Genomic DNA, 22,736 nt, shown 5'->3' on the forward strand with positions numbered 1-22,736 from the left:
TAATATAGTTTCAAATTAAAAGAGATTTAAATATCCCTTTTCTTACACTTACCTTTTTTTGAGGTCTGGGGGGGCTTGAAGAGTGGGGAAATGACAGTGAAATCTCTCAACCACGAACTCAAGAAGTAATTCTTGAATTCCTTTTCAATATTACTTTGAGAACTTAAAGCAAGCTGTTCCTCTGAAGCTGATTTTAAACTTATCTGATTTTGAAATTTTTCTTCCATGACAGTTAATTCATTATCATGTCTAAAGTTCCTCAACACAGTAGGATTCCCTTTTATAGGTTTCCAAAAGTAAATCATTATATGGATGTAAGGTTGCTTCAAATAATCACTTATTTTTCAAGGATTTCTCTCTCTCCTTTTCAAAAAACAAAGTTTGCCCATCACAGAAATCATACATGCTTATTTATAATCAAGAAGATTCCTCCCACCCCTATAAGATTTCTCTCTCACCCAGAGTAAACCAGTAAAACAGTTTAGCATATGAATTATTCTGGTGAATCTATTCAACTATTTGATAATCTTTTACTTATTCAATAATGAACAGCTTTTTAGCTCATTAAATATTCACTTGCTATTTTAAATAGCTGCACAGTATCCTACTGAACATGTTATTTTATCAGCCTTTTATTATTGAATGCTTTATAAACAATACCATAACAAACATATGGATTACTTCTTTAAAAAGTGTATCTGTTAATTGCTTTTACAATATTGGAAAACTGAGATAATTATTCTTTTAATGTTTATAAATCTTAAGGATATATTGTAACTGGTTCATACGTAACTATTTGAAGAATTTAAAAAGTCAACTACATAACTTGTCAGCATAAAATTAATATCTGAACCTTGGGACCTGATGTTTAGACTACTGTTTTGATTTCTTAAATTTAACTTTCTTTTCATATTGCTAATATATTTAAAAGGTTAACCTATATGAATAAATGAGAAACAATGATAGAAATGTTATGTACCTCAGGTGTGCGAAAGTAGAGAAAAAGGTTATGAGCTACAGTTATCATATGTTCATTCCATGGGAAGGATGGTTAGACTGTTAAGGTCAAGAAACAGTGCACATGAGAATTTCTGCCTTACTAAAAAAAATGTACAGGCATTAGTTGGGGGAGAACTGGAGTGATTAAATGGCATAAATAAAGGCAAAGAGAAAGAAAAATGGATTAGGACTAGTTCATTTGAAGAAAAATTAAACAACATAGAAAATGTTGGGACAAGACCACAAGACATCAAAGAAAGAAACTTAAATTGTATACTATAGGAAAAAAAATGTTAGGAAGATTAAAAAAGTAGTGTATACTATATAGAAGATGAAATTGTTAGTTTAAAACAGCTAGAGGTGACCCGGGCACGGTGGCTCACGCCTGTAATCCCAGCAGTTTGGGAGCCAAGGTGGGTGGATCACGAGGTCAGGAGTTTGAGATCAGCCTGGCTAACACAGTGAAACCCCGTCTCTACTAAAAATACAAAAATTAGCTGGGCGTGGTGGCAGATGCCTGTAATCCCAGCTATGCAGGAGACTGAGGCAGGAGAATCACTTGAACCCGGGAGGCAGAGGTTGCGGTGAGCTGAGATGGTGCCACTGCACTCCAGTTTGAGCAACCGAGTGAGACTCTCAAAAACAACAACAAAAACAGCTAGAGGCAAAGAACTAGTTAAAATGCTGCTAAATAGAAATAAGTGAAAAACAACGAAGTACTTAATTATAGTAGAAATTTCAAGGATGAAGGAATCAAAGACACTGTGGTTCATTTGGGTATATGACAAACATGAGCAAATTCAGTGTTTCTTGGAGTCATTAGTTTTGGATCCACCTAAATTGATCACGCAGAAAACACTTTCAAAGCCATCAATGCAAAATTTGCAAAGTCCTGATCATCACACAATACCTATTAACCCCCCACTTAAACATTGTTTGTATTCTAAGTTGGTCTGATGGGGGGTCTAATCTCAAATCAGATTCATAAAAATATTGTCCTATCTGCCGACGTCAAATAGGCTAAGACACATATACCTGTTAAAACTGTCTTAAAGAAGTATGAAAAACTGGGCCGGGCTTGGTGGCTCACACATGTAATTCCAGCACTTTGGGAGGCCGAGGTGGGCGAATCACGAGGTCAGGAGTTCTAGAGACCAGCCTGGCCAGTATGGCGAAACCCCATCTCTACTAAAAATACAAAAAAATTAGCTGGACATGGTGGTGGGTGCCTGCAATCCCAGCTACTCGGGAGGGTGAAGCAGAATTGCTTGGACCCGGGGGGCGGAGGTTGCAGTGAGCCGAGAATCGTGCCATTGCACTCTAGCACGGGCAACAGAGCGAGACTCACTCAAAACAAAGTATGAAAAACTGAATCTGTAGCTCAGATATCTTATAGCTTAAACAGCTACAAGATATGGCCCCTATCAACTCTCTGATCCTATTAGCTACTATTCTTCCTGTTTATATTTGATCACAGCTACATGTGCCTCTTTGCTGTTCCATGTATACACAAAAAATGCTTCAGCCTCAGGGTCTTTGTATTTGCTATTTCATCTGCTCAGAAGGGTCTTCTCCCAGGTACCTACACGGTTTGCTCCCTTATTGTTTCTAGGTCTTTGTTCAAATGTCCTCTCTGTAGGGTATTTCCTGACCATACTATTTAAAAATATCTCTCCTTCTGCCTTACAAACACCTTTATCACATCATTCTCACTTTCCCTGCTTTATTTTCTCCACAGAACTTGTCACTCTCTGACATACCAAATATAGTACCTACCAGCTTTTTTGTCCATTCATTCCATCACTCACTCCTCTACCCCCAAGATTAATAAGCTCCAAGGGGGCTGGGATATATATTTTTTATTAAGTGATAATCTTCAGTACCTAAACAGTAAATAAATGTGTACCTCTCTATATATAAATGTTTCAAATCTATTTTTAATGTTGCCTGTTGAACATTAACATTTTCACACTTCCAGAAATGACATTAATAAAAATATAAACAAATTGATATAAAAATCTGTGTAGACTAAGCTAGAATTTACAAACTCTTAATAAAAGGTGTATTTAAGCTTTCTCAATTATGGGACAACAAATAATAGACTTCATTGCTTCATACTAAAATGGTATTTTTGACTAATCACAAGGAAACTTAAACTACCATATAGTTATAATTATAGGTATTCAGTCCAAAGAGGAAGAAAGTTTTAGTGTTACTATAAGAAGCTGTATCTCTGAAAATGTTAGCTCCATAAGTGTAAGCACTCCCAAAGATTATAAGATAATAAAATATGGAAACAGGCAAACTCTGGGGCGATTTAAAGTTTCTACCACTTCCTAATGATTTTCTTTAATAGAATCATTCGTGCTAAGTGGATAAAAGTTACAAATTACAAAAGAAAGATACAGAATACATCCAATAACAAATTAATCAGACTGAGGAACATTTAGTATAAAACTGGCTTAAAATTTTTTGTCAGCAGAATTTCTCAACATCTAACCCTATAGCAAATAATACAAATAACAAGGAGATTCTTCAAGCAGCTGGCATTTCTTCAAAACACAAGGGTCCAATTATAAGAAAAATATCACATTATTCAAAGTCCTACAGAATTAGAGGAGAATCTGTACTACTCATGTTTTTGCATAAATTCCATGATTTATACATAAACCCAAAATATAAATTATAAACATTTAATTTCAGTATAATGTAGACAAAAACAGCACTAACTTTTCATCTTTCAAAGTAATTTTAACGTAAAAGGTTTAAACATTTATTTTGCCAATATATTTTTCATTTCATATAGGCTTAGAAAAAAAAAAAGACATCCGAAATACCTGAGATGTATTTTATATGTAAACAAAGTAAGAACATAAACTTAAATTTCTGGTGGAGGAGTTAGGTCTTCATTAAAAGGGTTCAAGCTATTAGTAATAAAATGGAAGTTATAAGTAATCCCTTGACATGTGTAAAATAAAATTTTTTAGTAGATGGGAATGTACTGATGATAGTCTCTTATTTCTTCTCCCAGATATGCAAGTGATATATCTAAATACTTACTAGAGCCAAATCTATCTCAAAAGTTTAGGTCATTTTTTTTTCCTTTTTGATAGTATTCAATGAGAAATAACACTTTAAATAAAACTTTTTCCATGAGGAAGGTACAGTAATTATCCACCTGCAAAAGGAAAAAAACACAATTTGATTTAGAATGTCAACTTCTAAATATATAAATATATTAATTTAGAGAAAGAATAGTTTATGAAAGCATAATCTTGCTAATCCAAGTAGGGCTAACTGATGCATGTAACAGTAATGACACTTAGTGGCTTAAAAACACCTATAACTCTATATTAACCAAAAAGATACATAACTGACTGAAGAAAATCTTTAATGTTAAATACGGAATTTAGTCTACAGCTAGGCTAAGTTTTCAAATCTACTCTCACATATTAATGTGTGATCTTGAGAGATTTGTACTTGAATATAAGATGCAAATAGAATGACTGAAATACATTTCTTGCTACCTCCTGGATACTCTCCTGTAGTCCTCTGAGTAAGCTCCAAACTCAATCCGTAATCCAAGTAACAGACTTAAGATGTTCAATATTGGAACTCTTTGGCATCAATTAAAAAAGAAACCTAAATGAAAAAGATTAGTATTTTTTTCCAAACAAGAAAAAATGAAAACTTAATATATACCCCTATATAACTATGTGCAGTTTGTTTTGCAAAACAAAAAGCCAAAATAAGATTAACACTGAAAGGTATAAACTTTCATTTTACTGCTGGCTCCTTATGTGTTTCAAAATTATAACTCTACAAATAAAACATCCAGTACTGTTGAGAGTTTCCTAAATGTTATTTTTCATTAGATATCGACAGGCCACCTCCTCTTCTCTAAGAAGAGACTGGAATGTACATACTATAAGTTTTAATGCAACATTTTTCCTATATTTTCTTACTTCTCAAATATTTCAATTTTCCTTTAATTCATTGTCAGGATTAAAAATAAGAAAAGTTTTCATTTAGCTATAAAAGCTCCAAATGATCCTTCATCACACTTAAGAGCACTTAAAGATATAAAGAATCATCTGGTAAATGTAAAATGCAAATTTTTTCTTGTCATTTAGAAGACAGATTGAATATAATTTTCTAAAACCTGACTTCAGATACATTTAGGAATACAAAGAAAAAGAAACAAAAAACACCTAACTCCTGGGTTGTTCTAAAAAATATTAGACAGTATTGGGTAAACTTTGTAATTCATTCAATAAATATTCTAAGCATTTGTGTTAAGTCCTGGAATATTTTTAGTGGAATCAAAAATTATATATTTGGTGAAGTCTTTCATGCAATGGTTGAAAGGAAATAAAACAAGTTAAGAGATTGATAAATGATTTTTAAAAGCACCAAGACAGTGTTTCCATGCAAACGCTGGCATTTAGTTCTATCCACTATGTATGGTATATTGGGAACAAAATATTGCTGGATAAAAAATGAGAACTTTAATATAATATTTTATCTTCAAATTAGAATTTAAACAAAAAGGTCCTTAAGCTTTTGAATACAATTTCTTTTTTGTTGTTGTTGAGACAGAGTCTCACTGTGTCGCCCAGTCTGGAGTGCAGTGGCATGATCTCGGCTCATTACAACCTCTGCCTCCAGGGTTAAGGCGATTCTGCTGCCTCAGCCTCCCATGTAGCTGGGATTACAGGCCCCCGCCACCATGCCTGGCTAATTTTTGCATTTTTAGTGGAGACGGGGTTTTGCCATGTTCGCCAAGCTGGTCTCGAACTCCTGACCTCAGAGGATCCACCCGCCTCGGCCTCCCAAAGTGCTGGGATTACAGGCGTGAGCCACCGTGCCCAGCCTCGAATACAATCCCCTTTCCCTTTCCCTTTCCCCTTTCCTTTCCCTTTCCCCTCCTTTCCAGGCTGGAGTGCAGTGGCGTGATCTCGGCTCACTGCAACCTCCACCTCCTAGATTCAAGTAATTCTCCTGACCCAGCCTCCTGAGTAGCTGGGATTACAGGCGCGCGCCACCACGCCCAGCTAAGTTTTGTATTTTTAGTTGAGATGGGGTTTCACCATGTTGGTCAGGTTGGTCTTGAACTCTTGACCTTGTGATCCGCCCGCCTCAGGCTCCTAAAGTGCTGGGATAACAGGTGTGAGCCACCACGCTTGGCTCAAATACAATTTCTTAAATTACATCTGAAGTACTTCATAAATTTCCAAAATAGACAATTCTGATTGTAAAGGACTAATTAACAACTGCTTTTATTTTGTAGATTTTCTGCATGGTTACAACTGAAAACTCTAACATACTCCTTGTACAAAATAATACCAGAGTTATGACAGACTATGCAAATACACTCATCTTCTCCTGAACATCATTTTTAAGTTTAATGACTTTAAAACACTACAGATAAGGAAAAGAACGTAAATAGAGCATTTCTGTTCAGATTTTTGTTGTTGTTGCTGTTAAGATGGAGTCTCGCTCTGTTGCCCAGACTGGAATTCAAGTGATTCTCCCGGGTTCAAGTGATTCTCCTGCCCCAGCCTCCCAAGTAGCTGGGATTACAGACGCCCGCCACCACACCTGGCTAATTTTTTATTTTTAGTAGAGACAGGGTTTCACCACATTGCCCAGGCTGGTCTCGAACTCCTGACCTCACATGATCCACCTGCCTTGGCCTGAGATTACAGGCATAAGCCACCACCGTGCCCGGCCTTTTGTTCAGATTTTAATTAAATTAGGCCAGGGGTGGTGGCTCATGCCTATAATCCCAGCACAGTGGAAGGCTAAGGCAAGACTGCTTGAGCCCAGGAGTTTGAAACCAGCCTGGGCAGCATAGTGAGACCCTGTCTCTATTTTTATTTATTTATTTAGTTTTAATTTTTACATTTTTATTTATTTTTTTGAGATGGAGTTTCACTCTTGTTGTCCAGGCTGGATTGCAATGGCGCGATCTGGGCTCATTACAACCTCCGCCTCCCCGGTTCAAGCAATTCTCCTGCTTTAGTCTCCCGAGTAGCTGGGACTACAGGCATGTGCCACCACGCCCGGCTAATTTTTTGTATTTTTAGTAGAGATGGGGTTTCACCATGTCAGTCAGGTTGGTCTTGAACTCCTGACCTCACGTCATCCACCCTCCTCGGCCTCCCAAAGTGCTGGGATTATAGGCTTGAGCCACTGTGCCCAGCTCTACTTTTCTTTTTTCTTTTTTTTTTGTTGAGACAGAGTCTCCCTCTGTCACCCAGGCTGGAGTGCAGTGGTGTGATCTCAGCTCACTGGAAGCTCCGCCTCCCAGGTTCATGCCATTCTCCTGCCTCAGCCTCCCGAGTAGCTGGGACTACAGGCGCCCGCCACCACGCCTGGCTAATTTTTTTGTATTTTTAATAGAGATGGGGTTTCACCGTGTTAGCCAGGATGGTCTTGATCTCCTGACCTAGTGATCCACCTGCCTCGGCTTCCCAAAGTGCGTGAGCCACCACACCTGGCTGTCTACTTTTATTTTTAATAAAAAATTTTAAAAATACAAAAAAGTAAAAAAAAAAAAAATTAAATTATGTTGACATATTTATATCAATAAAATTAACTACAATCATAATTTGATCTTACTGTGAGTTAAATCTTGAATACAAAAAAGTAAACAAAGTAAACAAGACCTTATTTTTGACTTATCAAACAAAAATCTTTGGCTAAGGATTTAAGAAAACATTTTAATAAAAACATGAAAAAAATAGTATACCGTTATAAAGTTAGAAGACATAAGACTAAGACCCCAATCTGTCATGTGTAGCAAATTATTTGAGTTTTGTGTTTCCTTAGTTATCCAATGAGTGGGTTGGTCACTTGTAAGGGTTTTTCTACCTTTAAAGTTATGGTTAAGTGTGACGTTCTGACAACCAGAATTTTAGGTATTTAATTCACATATTTTGATGGCTTTTCCCCTTCAGATATAAAGAAATATTCAGAAACAGTACTAAATATTGTCTTCTAAGCTCTGTTCAAAATGCTTAATATATTTTATATTTATCTATAAAGACATATTTTAAAAGTAATTTCAAAACAAAGGGAAAACTAGAATTTGTTTTATCCCAAGTAAAAATCTGAATTAATGTCTATGTTGAATGTAAATGTGCATTAAAATAAATTCCTCTAATGCTGCATAAGCTTTCTAAAAAAACTTGATGGCATTCAATACAATTATTAAATTGCAATTACACTATTTTAAGAGATGATACATCTGAAAAATTAGTATTAATTCATTTTTACAGAATCATACTAAAAATAACAAGATTATCAATAATACTGAAAAGACTATCAATAAAACTGAAAACACATTAGTAACATTAATATACATTAAAACACAACTGTAGAGTATGGTCAACCTTACTTCAGCAGCACAGTTAATACTGGAGATAATTTTAGAATCTTAACGCCAATATTTACGTGCTGCTAAGGCACTGCTGACATTGCTATCATAAGAGCTATGAATAAAAAGAAATATATTTTCTTCAGAAGATCAGATCCTTGTATTTTTGAGGCAGCACAATATGGCCTGCACCTTTTCAAAATCCACAAACCATTATGTGCTGCTACTTTACTCCAAGGTTTTATTTTTTTTAAACACACATTCGCGCCTAAAGAATATAAAAAATATTTTCTTTCAGGAAAAAAAGAATGCATGTAAAAAAATCTATGTTTAAACATTATAACATTGATGTAATATGCATAATTATTTTTAAGGAGATTTTAAGTAGAATAATAAAACATTTCTACATCAAAAACTTAACTGAAGTCCATTCTGTGCCCAGCACAGTGCTATAGGTTAGGAAACACAAAGAATAAAATGAGGAAAAGAAAAGCATTTATTTGCTATGCCAACTTAACAGGGCAATACAACTAAATGCTTAAACTTTTGAATATATTCAATATATGAAGTTATTTTTCCTTGTATAAACAAACAAGTAAATTTATAAAATTTGATCTTTACCTTGGTAAAAGCAGAATTTACAAACATTTTGTTCCTTGCAGTACACCTTTCAAAAGACATCTTCATCAAATAGGTAAGACTTCACATCAAGGGAAAAACATGAAATGACATACAAGAGCTCAGTTTCAATAAACTTAAGCTAGCAAAATGCAAATATACTTTTAAAGAAAAATACTTTAATTCTAAATGTTAATTTTATTAAATATCTAATTAAGACATTTTAATTCCAAATATAGTTAAGAAAAAAAAGCTCTAAACAAACTAATTCTCCCTTAAATAATTTGTTATTAATAATCTAAATATTTTACTTTCAACATTGATCTTCATACTAGAAGTTCTCTTAGAGTTGGATATCATTTGATACAGTAATTCTAAAATATGAATCCTTAAGTAATTCTAAAATATGAATCCTTGGGATGATGAGTTAATTTGGTACCCTGAGATGAGAAATAAAACAAATCCCGTAGCTCTTGATCTTCCTATTCCCTGTTTCTGGCCCATTTACCAGGTAAGGAAGAAACTCCTAGTTTCCACTTTCTCAGATGTAGAAATGAAATTCCTTTTCTCTAAAAGATATCAGAAAATTGCCACCACTCTAGTGGTGCCACCATTCAAGCCTGGACAATCTTTTTTGCCCCATGTTCTCATCATTAAAATGAGTATGCTAAAGTTACAATACATCTATTACAGAATAGTAAGGTGATGTACACAACCAAAGCACTAAAATTTGCTCTTCCATTCTAATATCTAATTACTTATACAAAGCACAGGGTCACATTCCATATGAAATTTTTCTGAGTATTTTTCCCATTAATAAAAAATATATGTAGCTAATCTCCTATCTAAGCAACCTGGATTTCACATATAACTCTGCTCCTTATTGTCTCAAGTTTCTGCACAACGTTTTTTAAATTTTTATTTTATTTTTTCTTTTTTTAAGAGAGTAGTTTCCGTATCTTTTAGAGAAAAAGAAATTCATTTCTACATCTGAGTAAGTGGAAACTTTAGGAGTATACTTCCTTACCTGGTAAATGGACCGGAAATAGGTAGGGAATAGGAAGATCAAGAGCTACAGGATTTGTTTTACTTCTCATCTCAGGGTACTCTGTTGCCCAGGATGGGGTACAGTGCCATGATCGTAGCTCACTACAGCCTTGACCTCCTGGGCTTAAGTGATCAGTCCACTTCAGCCTCCCAAGTAGCTGGGACTACAAGTGCACACCACCACGCACAGCTCTTTACATTTTTATTTTATTGTAGAGACAGGGTCTTGCTATGTTGCCTAGGATGGTCTTGAACTCCTGGCCTCAAGCAATCCTCCTGCCTTAGCCTCTCAAAGTCCTAAAATTACAGGCAAGAGCCACCATGCCTGGCCTGCACTTTTTCTTTTATTTTTTGAGACGGACAGGGTTTCACCATGTTAGTCAGGCTGGTCTTGAACTCCTGACCTCAGGTGATCCACCTGCCTTGGCCTCCCAAAGTGCTGAGATTACAGGGGTGAGCCACTGCGCCCACCCTGACCTGCACAATTTTTAACATGTAACCAAGATAAATCCGTTTGCATTCACTTGAGAAATATATAACATGTATTTGTATTTATCAATTATATTAAGGAATTGTCCTTCAGGGTCCCCCTCATCACATACATTTTCCAGATAAAAACTTAAACATAATTTTTTTCAAATATAAAAGGTGCCTGTAAATTATTTAACAAATATTTTATTGAATATCTACTATGTGCCAGGCACTGTCCCAGTTATTACACTAGTTAGTAGTATACCAGATAGACAGTCTCTTTTCAGAAAGAGTAAAGTCATTTTAAGACAACTTAAAGTGAAGGATCTTAAGCTGAAGAATTTAGTGCCAGCAAAGGATGGTTTGAGTTTCAGAAAGACGTTTGGTTTTAAAAATGTCAAGATAACAGGAGAAGCAGCTTTGAGGCAGCAGATGAGTTCCCAGACACCATTAAGAAAATCGCTGGGGAGAAAGGACAGGTTTTTTTTTTTTTTTTTTTTTGAGACGGAGTCTTGCTCTGTCGCCCAGGCTGGAGTGCAGTGGTGCCATCTAGGCTCACTGCAAGCTCTGCCTCCTGGGTTCATGCCATTCTCCTGTCTTAGCCTCCCGAGCAGCTGAGACTACAGGCGCCTGCCACCACGCCTGGTGAATTTTTTGTATTTTTAGTAGAGACGGGGTTTCACCATGTTAGCCAGGATGGTCTCAATCTCCTGACCTCGTGATCCACCCGCCTCGGCCTCCCAAAGTGCTGGGATTACAGGTGTGAGCCACCATGCCCAGCCCAGGATGGGTTTTTAATGCTGATAAATATGCCCTATTCTGGAAGAAAATGCCACAAAGGACATTTATTAGTAAGGAAGAAAAGCAAGCACCAGGATTTAAGGCAGGAAGAGATAGGCAAACTCTACTGTTCTGTGCAAATGCAGTCGGTTTGCTGCCCTTAGCCATAAAGCTGCTAATCCCTGAGCCTCAAAGGGAAAAAACACCAGTAGCCAGTCTTTTGGTTGTACAACAAGAAGGTATGAACGAGAATGCTTTTTCTGGATTGGTTCCATCAATGCTTTGTTCCCAAAGTCAGGAAGTACCTTGCCAATAAGGGACTGCCTTTTAAAGTTCTTTTGATATTGGACAATACTCCCGGCCACCCAGAACCACAAGTTCAACACCAAAAGCACTGAGGTGGTCTACGTGCCCCCACACAATGTCTTTATTTCATCCTCTGTATTAGGGTCATAAGGACCTTTACAGCTCATTATACATTGTACTCTGTGGAAATGACTATCAACGCTGTGGAAGAGAACCCTGATAGAATAACATGAAAGTCTGGAAGAATTATACCACTGATTATGCCACTGTTGTTACAGAAAAAGCTGTGAATGCCATCAAGTCTTAAACACATTCCTGGAGAAAACTGTGTCCAGATGATGTGTATGACTTCACAGGATTTATGACAGAGACAATCGAGGAAATCATGAAAGAGACTGTGGATATGACAAAAAAAGGTATGGTTGGGGAAGGCCGAAGGGTTTCAAGATATGGATCTTTGAGAAATTCAACAGCTAACAGACACCACACCATAGAAATTAACAGACAACTTGATCGAGATGATTGGTTCTGCACTAGTGCCAGATGATGAGGAAGACAACATAGAAGCAGTGCCAGACATACACTGCTGGCACTGACATTAGAGAGTCTGGCAGAAGGGTTGCAATTATTCAAGACTACTTTTGATTTCTTTTATGACATGGACTCTTCTATAATATGGGCACTGAAACTAAAGCATAAGGTGGATAGACGATTGTTAATATATAAAAACACTTTTTAGAAAAATAAAAAAAGCAAAAAAGTCAGGCAGAAATTACGATTATTTCTGTAAAGTTACACCAACTGTGCCTGGCCTTTCCTGCCTCCTCTCCCACCTCCTCCACCTCTTCCACTCCAGAGACAGCAAAACCAACCCCTTTTCTTCCTCAGCCTGCTCAATGTGAAAACAGTGAAGATGAAGGCCTGTATGATGATCCACTTCCATTTAATCAATAGTAAATATATTTTCTTTAGCTTACTTTAATATGGTATATGATATGCATAACATATAGAATATGATATTGACTTTATGTTATTGGTAAGGCTTCTGGTCAACAGTAGGCTATCTGTAGTTGAGGTTTAGGGAAGCCAAAAGTTATACATAGATTTTCAACTGCATGGGGATTGGCGCCTCTAATCCTCACATTGTTCAAGGGTCAATTGTATTTTTAAAATTGTGGTTCAATATACATAAAAGTCACCATTTTAACCAGTCTTAAGTGCATGCTTCTGTGGTATAAATATGTTCGCCCTGTTGTGCAACCCTCCATCTCCAGAACTTTTTCATCTTCCCCAAGTGATACTGCTTAAACACTAACTGCCCATCTCCTCTGCCCTTCAGCCTCAGGAAATCACCATTCTACTTTCTGTCTCTATGAATTTGCCTATTCTAGTTATCTCATGTAAGTGGAATCATACAGTATTTGTCCTTTTGTGTCTGGCTTACTTCACTTAGCATAACTTTTTCAAGATTCATCCATGTTGTAGCATGCAACAAAATTTTCCTCTTTACAGTTGAATAGTTTTCCATTGTGTGTGTATACATTTTGTTTGTCCATTCATGTGATGATGGGCATTTAGGTTGTTTCTGTCTTTGGGCTATTATGAATAATGCTGCCATGAACATGGTGTACAAATATCTTTGAAATCCTTCTTTCAATTATTTTGGGTATATGTCCAAGTGGAATTGCTGGATCTTACAGTAATTCTGTTTTTAATTTTTTTGAGAAACTGCCATACTGTGTTCTACAGTGGCTACACCATTTTACATTCTCACCAGCAATTTACAACTTCTCCCATCGTTGCCAACATGTTATTTTCTGTTTTTGTTTTTGATAATAGCCATTCTAATGAAAATGAAGTGGTATCTCATTGTGGTTTTCACTTCCATTTCCCTAATGAATAGTGATGTTGAGCATCTTGTGTTTGCTGGCCAATTGTATATCTTCTTTGGAGAAATGTCTATTTAAGTCCTTTGCCCATTTTTTGACTGGGTTGTTTACTTTTTATTGAGTTTATACATTCTGGATATTAATCTCTTATTAGATACATGATTTGCAAATATTTTCTCCGATTCTGTGGACTGACTTTTCACAGTAATAGTGTCCTTTGATGCACAGAAGTTTAATTTTTTTTTTTTTTTTGAGACGGAGTCCCATTCTGTTGCCCAGGGTGGAGTGCAGTGGCACAATCTCGGCTCACTGCAATCTCCGCCTCCCAGGTTCAAGCAATTCTCCTGCCTCAGCCTCCCGAGTAGCTGGGACTACAGGTTCCCGCCACCATGCCCGGCCAATTTTTGTGTTGTTTCACCACGTTGGCCAGGCTGGTCTCAAACTCCTAACTTGGTGATTCACATGCCTCGGCTTCCCAAAGTGCTGGGATTACAGGTGTGAGCCACGGTGCCTGGCCAGAAGTTTTAAATTTTGATGAAGTCCAATTGATCTACTTGTTTTGTCTGTGCTTTTGGTGTCATATCTGAGAAATCACTGCCAAATCCAATGTCTTGAAGCTTTTGCCCTTTGTTTTCTTCTAAGAGTTTTGTATTTTTTAACTCTTACGCTTAGGTCTTTGATTTAGAAATTAATTTTTAGTTATTTTTTGTATATGGTGTATGGTAAGGATCCAACTTTGTTCTTTTCTGGTGTGGATATCCAATTTTCCCAATACTGTCTGTTGAAGAGTCCTTTCTTTACTGAATGAGGATCTTTGGTACTTCTTGGCACCTTTGGTGAAAATCACTTGAAAATATATGCAAGGGTTTATTTGTGGGCCCTCGGGTCTATTTTCATGAATCTCTATGTCTAGCTTTATGCTTTGTAGGAGGTTTTGAAATCAGGTAGTGAGACCTCCGACTTTCTTTTTAAAATTTGTTTTGGTTATTTCATGTCCTTTGAGATTCCATATGAATGTGAGAATAAATTTTTCCCATTTCTGTTAAACGAAATTTAGGATTTTGATAGGAATTGCATTCACCTTGTACATCATTTTGGGTAGTACTGTCATTTTAACAATATTAAGTCTTCCAATCCATAAATGTGGGATGCCTTTCCATTTATTTATTGTCTTTAATTTCTTTCAGCAATTTTTTTTTGTAGTTGCTGTACACAAGTCTTTTACCTCCTTGGTTACGTTTATCCCCAAATATTTTATTCTTTTTGATGTTTTATAAATGGAATTGTTTTAATTTCCTTTTTGAATTGTACATTGTTAGTGAACAGACACACAACTGATTTTTGTGTGATTTTGTATCATACAACTTTGTTAAATTCATTAGTTCTAACCGTTTTTGGTGGAATCTTAAGGGTTTTCCAGATACATGATTGTGTCATCTGTGAAGAGATAATTTTTCTTTACTATTATCTTTTATAACTAAAATTGGTTTAAGGGCTTTCTGGCAATCTCGGTCCATTCATTCTCTAATTCTCCTAGAAACACATCAGACAGCTGTGTCCCCTCTCTTCTTTCAAACTTCCAACACTTTCCCTTTCATTTTTACTTTCACTGAGAAAACAGAAACTATCAGAAATTTCCTCAGTTCCCACTAAATATAACATGTATCTGTGTGCATACAACTCTTACTTCTTTCTAGTATCAATGAACCCTCACTGTTCATAAGACAAATTCCTTCTCTTTGATCCTCACTTACTTACTTAAGGATATTCCTTTAGATATTCTCCTGCATCTTTAATCTTCCTCTCTGTTGCATGATTCTTATCAGCAAACGTGCTACAATTTATCTCAGCATAATTTTATCTCTTAAATACTGTTGCTATCTGTAATAACACTGCAATTTTATCACTGACGTTTTAGCAAACCACCATGGAGGAAGACTTTTTCCTTGTCTATTTTCCTTTTATTTCTATCTGATTTATATTTGAAAGCCTGAAACATTTGAACTATTAAAATATTTATAATTCTCCAGAAAAAAATATGAAAATTCTTGATTTAAATGTATTAACAAATTGAAAGATTCAGTGGAACAATTCCAGGCACATAGAGAGGATATATCTCTTTCTTTTCTTGTGTTCGATAATAATAATCTCCTCCCAGTGTGGTATGGTTTGATTTTTCCTTTCCACTTATCTTCGCCTTAGGGGCTGCCAAAGTAGGTTTTATACCATGCCTTCAAAAAGGGACTATTTTAAATTTAAAATTTCCTTGAGTCTATAAGTTTAGACTATTTCTACTCACATGATAGGGATATTCAGATATTAATACATGCCATCAATATGGTTTTGCTAGTTTGTTGTTTAGACATGTCCTTGTATGGCACTATGTTACTTTAGGTTTTCTGAACATTTAATTTTACTTTCAATCCAGCATCAACACAATCTGTAATGGTAATTACTTCCTCCAAATATGCCTTACTTCTATTCTGCACTTGAAACTCTAAGGAACTGTGTATATACAGTGCCTCGGCCACAGAATGACTATCCTTGCTCAATGACAGTGGAATAATACACAGTATGTCAGTATTATACCAGACAGAAAATTTATAAATAGCTATTCTTCAATACCTTTATGTAAAGGCCTGAGTTATGGGGTCTAAAATAAATGCATGACAATTTCACTAAACATGGTAATTTTTTTTTTTTTTAAGACAGAGTCTTCTTTTGTCACCTAGGCTGGAGTACAGGAGCGTGATCTCAGGTCACTGCAACCTCCTTCTCCCAGGCTCAAGCTATCCTTCCACCTCAGCCTCCCAAGTAGCTGGGACTACAGGCCTGTGCCACCACGCCCAGCTAAGGTTTGTATTTTTTTTTTTTTTACAGACGTGGTTTCATCATGTTGGCCAGGTTGGTCTCAAACTCCTGGCCTCAAATGATCCTCCCGCCTTGGTGTCACAAAGTGCTGGGATTACAGGTATGAGCCACCATGCCTGGCGAAACATGGTAATTTTTTTATTACCCTACTATGAAGTCTTATAAAGTGTCCAAATATATAACATTTACAGGAAAGATTAAAATGTGCTTTTGCTTGATTCTTGTTTCTGGAATATAAATACTTAAAAACAAAAAGGCTCTATTAACTAGAGAAGATAGCTTTAAAATTCAGTGTTAGGAATACGCATTCAATAAAATAATAATCAGATTTAATCCAACATGACTGTTTTATAATATAAAAAACCTAGTTGTTGAGTTTAGGCAAATATAAAGTTTTACTGTTTCTAAACTGCCTTGATTTCTTCTGATGAAAAAATGACTGAAAGATTGCTTAAAAACTGTGTATGAAGTAGATTTCAATCTGGAAAATTTATTCCAGAAAGTCACACTATATATATAAGCCCCCCAAATGTTATTTTACTATTAGATTCTCTTATAATCATTTCCTTATACAAAAAGTTAAACTTCTTAGAAATCAAACATTCATATTTTATTTGATGACTTTACTTCCTAAATACTAAGTATGACTAAATTACAAATATATCATGTTAGTCAAGAAATGCAATATAAAAAGGTTTGATAAATATGCTATTTACATTTTTTTCTTACATTCTTCTTTTGCTCCCTTTTATGTCCTAATCATTCATACTCGCCCATTGTTATTCTTTCTTAACACTCAATTTTCATCTTGTGTCAATCATCCCTTGTATTCAGCTAGTCAATAAAATGAATTGATTCTTTAAGACTTCAGTTCATTGATTTCTTCGCCATTCTTGATTTCATACCTTAAATCTAGATTTAAGTACCTTATAAATCCAAATGCATTTTAGCTGGACCTCCTAGTCCTTAATCAATTAATAAATCTTCCCAAAGTTACATATTCAAGAATGTATCTAGGCTGGACGAGGTGGCTCATGCCTATAATCCCAGCACTTTTGGAGGCTGAGGTCGGAGGATTGCTTGAGCCCAGGAATTTGAGAGACCAGCCTGGGCACCATAGCAACACCCCATCTCTACAAAAAAAATTATTATTTTTTTTTAACTTTTATTTTAAGTTCAGTGGTACAATTGCAGGTTTGTTACGTAGGTAAACTTTTATCATGGGAGGTTTTTTTTTGTTTGCTTTTTTTTTTTGAGACAGAGTTGCACTCTGTTGCCCAGGCTGGGGTGCTGTGGCTCAATCTCGGCTCTCTGTGACCTCCACCTCCCAGGTTCAAGTGATTCTCCTGCCTCAGCCTCCCGAGTAGCTGGGATTACAGGCCAGCACCACCAAGTCGGGCTAACTTTTTTGTATTTTTAGTAGAGATGGGGTTTTGCCACGTTAGCCAGGCTGGTCTTAAACTCCTGACCTCAAGTGATACACCCACCTCAGCCTCCCAAAGTGCTGGGACTACAGGCGTGAGCCTCCATGCCAGGCCTGTCATGGGAGTTTGTTGCACAGATTATTTCATTACCCAGGTATTAAGCCTAGTACCCATTAGTTATTTTTCTTGATCCTCTCCATCCTCCCACTCTCTATCCTCCAAAAGACCACAGTGTGTGTTGTTCCCCTCTATGTGTCCATGTGCTCTCATCATTTAGCCACCCCCACACAAAAAATTTAAAAATCAGCTGGGCATCTGTAATACCAGCTACTCAGGAGCTGAAGTGGGAGGAATCACTTGAGCCCAGGAGTTTGATGCAGCACTGAGCCATAATCATGCCACTGCACTGAACTCCACTCCAGCCCAGGTGACAGAGCAAAACCTTGTTTCAAAAAAAAAAAAAAAAAAAAAGTAATTTCTACTTTCCTAAGTAGAATCTCTACTTTCTGCCTAAGTATCAAGGTCTGTATAATTAAGATCTATCCAATGTTTCCTGCTTTTCTCCAAAGAAAACACTTCCATTCCAGTTAAATGGTCTCTTTTAAGACATTAACAACCACTAAGAACTTTTGAATACAGAAAATTATTCTCATTATTAGGTACTGTGTTGGGCAGATAACTGGTTCCCTATTCCATACTTATCTCTCCATTCAAAATGGACTAGCTGTGAGGAAATCTTTACTAGTATAGACCATGCCATTTCTTCAATCCTTTATCTTAGTCCACTGGAAATATCATCATGACTCCATCCCTTAAATCTCTGCTTTTACGTTTGCTGGCTGAAAGAAAAGCCACTTTGCCTAACCAGATACAGAAAGAGCCCTAATGGCTAGATGTAGAGCCAAAGAAAAGAGCTTCTAAAAAAAAAATACAAAAATATTCTGAAGACAGAATCATTCAGTCCTTATCCTTTACACAACAACCATAGTTCCAAGTCTGGTGGTTTATATTCTGGGCTGTGGGCCTTTAATATACCAGAACTCTCCATTCTTATAATCTTCCAACAAAAAAAAGTAGTTATATTGAAAGGTGAGACAAAATAAGTAAATTAAATGTCTTGCTTAATAATTCAACTTGAATATAATAAATCTGAGTAGATGGGAATCTTTAAATCTCTTAAGTTGGTTTTCTATGTTAGAATTTAATATATTTTAAGAAATATGGAAAAAATAAATTATATATAAGTTAATGTTTTTTCCTTGTTAATGATTTACAGCTCTAATTTTATTTCCAATAACATTTTTTAGACATTTTCTTACATGTGCTCTATTATCAGTTCATCTGTAGTCTACATAAAGTTGTTATTGCATTTAACAAAATCATTTAGAAATTCTTTTTATTTATTTCTGTCCTTACAATCTGTTCTCATTGAAATCCTAGTCATGTCTCCTAAACTATAGAATCATCCTCAGTACAATAAATCTACTGGTCAATTTCTACATTTTAAACTTACTATCAGTAAAATAAACAGCAGAAATTTATACAAGCACATCTAGTAGTGAACAGGTGTTCAACAAATGCCTACTGAATCTAAATTTACAGGATTTGAAATTCTAACACACTTAAGTGTTTCAGTGAACTGCAGCTCAACATGACCCGATAGTATTGATGAAAAAAAAAAGCTAGTGCAATCAGACTGCACTATAGAACTTTATTCATAGACGCAGTGTGTTTTGTACCTATACTACATTAAGTATATTGCAATTAATTCTAAATACAATTATTTAAAAAGGAATACTAACAAAATGTAACAGATCCAAAGTAGGGTATCCAGAAAATATTGGTTTAGAAATTAATATGGTCTAGAAAAAATATGGTCTAGAAATTAATGCTATGGCAACAGTGGAAGGACCTGAGAATGTACAACTTAGAGAAAAGACATAAAAACAATTTTTAGACAGTAGATCTAGGGCCAGAGAACAAAGTTATAAACAGATCTTCAAATGATGTTTCATTCAACATTGTTTCATTTTTAACACTGAAGAGGAAAAATATAGAGATTTCTGTCTGGGGCCACAGTGTGTGGAGTTTCCACGTTCTCCCCATGTCTGCATGGGTTTTCTCCCACATCCCAAAGATGTGCATGTTATGTTAGTTGGCACATCTAAATTGTCTCAGTATGGCTGAGTGTCGGGGTAGGAGGACACCCTGTGATAGAATGGCATCCTATCCAGGGTTGGTTCCCACCTCGCATCCTGAGCTTCTAGGATAGGCTCCAGCCACCTGCAACCCCAAAGTGGAGTAAGTGGGTTGGAAAATGAATGAATGTAAATTACTGCAAAATAAAAACTTGTCAAATATACAATCATCATACAAATGCACAACAACAAATGATGTAGTATGAAAGTGCTCAGCAAGCATGCCGTATTTGTTATTGCTTGTTTTTGAACAACATGGTAGTAGAAGGTGCTCCTTACAATTTCTGCTTTACAAACATTTATTCCTTATTTTAACTCACCACCACTATGACCATCATCGCTGACTCATCAAAAATTGGGTAAATGATGATCTTGTTTCTATTAAACTTTCTTAAATGTATGTTTAACTCACATTTATTTCACAATGTTTAATACCAGAAATGTGTTGGATCTTTATTTAGAAGGTGATGTTCTTTGTGACCAGAAATAGGCTACAGGAACTTAACTCTTGTTTATATCAATTAGCCTATGGTGAAACTGGTTTTATTCTATGTCATTTAGCTTAAAGCTGCAGTTTCCAAGAATCTATTCATTACTTTAAGTGAGGACTTACTGTACTAAGTTGAAACCTGCCCTCTGATGAGAAACTTATTTTATGTTAATTAACATAAATGTAATTTATAACGTAAAGGAAAACATTTGTTTACTATGATTCTAATTCTAATATTCTAGGGTCAAAATAAAATTAATAAAGTTCAATTTAAAATAAAATTGACTTAGAAAAATTTAGTGTACTTTACTTATTTTGTCTTGTTAAGGATTTGGAGGACAGATTGCCAGTTTTAAGTTCCGACTACAGGGCACCAAATACTAGAGGCATAAAGAAACAAACAGCTGAACTAAGGATATAAAAACTAAAAGTAATAATTTAAAACTGAGGTGTTCTGAATTTTAATTCAGATATTGTTTCCCTAAACATTTTATTTATTTTTTTGAGATGGAGTCTCGTGCTGTTGCCCAGGCTGGAGTGCAGTGGTGGGATCTCGGCTCACTGCAGCCTCCACCTCCCAGGTTCAAGCTATTCTCTCACCTCAGCCTCCCAAGTAGCTGGGATTACAGGCACGTGCCACCATGACTGGCTAATTTCTGTATTTTTAGTAGAGACGAGGTTTCACCATGTTGGCCAGACTGGTCTTGAACTCCTGACCTCAAGTGATCCACCCGTTCTTGATCTCTCAAAGTGCTGGGATTACAAGTGTGAGCCACCATGCCCGGCTGTTTCCCTAAACATACTTTTTGAGATGGAGTCTCGCTCTTAGTTGCCTAGGCTGGAGTGCAGTGGCTTGATTTTGGCTCACTGCAACCTCTACCACCAGCATACATGCTATTCTCCTGCCTCAGCCTCCCTAGTAGCTGAGATTACAGGCACCCGCCACCATGCCTGGCTAATTTTTGTATTTTTAGTAGAGACTGGGTTTCACCATGTTGGCCAGGCTGGTCTTGAACTCCTGACCTCAAGTAATCCACCTGCCTCAGCCTCCCAAAGTGCTGGGATTACAGGCATGAGCCACCATATCTGGCCTCCCCAAACATTTTAAACTGAGGTTCTGAAATTTGACCAGTGGTAGAGTACTTGAAAGGATGGCATTCTTAGTGGTAATACTGTTAAATGTATCAAAACTTCATTTTCATTAGCTACAAATAGTTTTACTATAAGAAACAGATTTTATAAGACATTTTAAAGTAACTTGTTTTTTTCTTTTTATTTTCTTTTTGAGATGGAGTCTTGCTCTGTCACCCAGGCTGGAGTGCAATGGTGCAATCTCAGCTCACTGCAACCTCTGCCTTCCAGGTTTAAGCAATTCTCCTGCCTCAGCCTCCTGAGTAGCTGGGATTACAGGTGCACGCCATCATGCCTGGCTAATTTTTGTTATTTATTTATTTATTTATTTTTGAGACAGAGTTTCACTCTTTCGCCCAGGCGGGAGTGCAGTGACGCGATCTCGGTTCACAGCAACCTCTGCCTTCTGGTTTCAAGCAATTCTCCTGCCTCAGCCTCCCAAGCAGCTGGGACTACAGGTGCCGGCCACCATGCCCGGCTAATTTTTGTATTTTTAGTAGAGACAGGGTTTCACCATGTTGGACAGGCTGGTCTCGAACTCCTGACCTCATGATCTGCCCACCTCAGCCTCCCAAAGTGCGGGGATTACAGGCGTGAGTCACTGCACCCAGCCAAAGTAACTTGTTTTAATGGAAAAACAAGCATAAATTAATTTAGTGGATATAACAGGAAAAATGAAGCTTATAGTCTAGGCAAAAAGGTGTGATAATTGACAACATATATTTTAATTATGCATTCAATTTATTCCTCTTTTACGTAGAGATTAAATTTTAAAACTCAAGTTTCAGACTAATAGGTAGTAGATTAGGGCAAAAGTACATAGAATAAGTCAGGGGATGTTACTTATTGCATTTATAACTTGAAATCCCCATGACAGCAGAGTTGATTATATCTGTACATTTATTTTCTATTTAAATCAGGCCCCATGCTGTTAAATTCTACCTTTTGTTTTCCTAAGAAAACAACCAAGTAACTTCATACTAAGAAATTCCCTATTATTCCTCTTTGAATCATCCATCTTGAAGGTAAGAAGTTGTTCAGGTTGAGGAAACAAGCCCAACCCCTTTTCATAATTTTGGCACTAAAAATCAAATTTTATGGTGCAATTTTATTAAGAGCGAAAACACAGCC

At 36.3% G+C, this 22,736-nt stretch overlaps 1 protein-coding gene and 2 non-coding genes across 8 annotated transcripts in view; all 3 read right to left on the reverse strand.

The window, feature by feature from the left end:
• LOC129393639 (uncharacterized) overlaps positions 1-22,736 on the reverse strand; it is a 168,474-nt gene that overhangs the window by 84,001 nt on the left and 61,737 nt on the right. For 3 of the 6 annotated variants that reach the window (XM_063595969.1, XM_063595967.1, XM_063595972.1), the window contains exon 4: positions 4,060-9,080. The exons of 2 other annotated variants lie outside the window; for them this stretch is intronic. The gene's annotated coding sequence lies outside the window, so the exon portion shown is untranslated. The remainder of the gene's footprint in view (positions 1-4,059; positions 9,081-22,736) is intronic. One more of the 6 variants, XM_063595971.1, reaches the window with a different exon arrangement.
• MIR16 (microRNA mir-16) lies at positions 8,391-8,479 on the reverse strand. Its single transcript, NR_106593.1, has one exon. It is a non-coding gene; the product is annotated as a microRNA mir-16 (primary transcript).
• MIR15A (microRNA mir-15a) lies at positions 8,537-8,619 on the reverse strand. The gene has a single exon (NR_106592.1). It is a non-coding gene; the product is annotated as a microRNA mir-15a (primary transcript).

The sequence above is a fragment of the Pan paniscus genome, chromosome 14 (genome assembly GCF_029289425.2).
Source record: "Pan paniscus chromosome 14, NHGRI_mPanPan1-v2.0_pri, whole genome shotgun sequence".
NCBI lineage: Eukaryota > Metazoa > Chordata > Mammalia > Primates > Hominidae > Pan > Pan paniscus.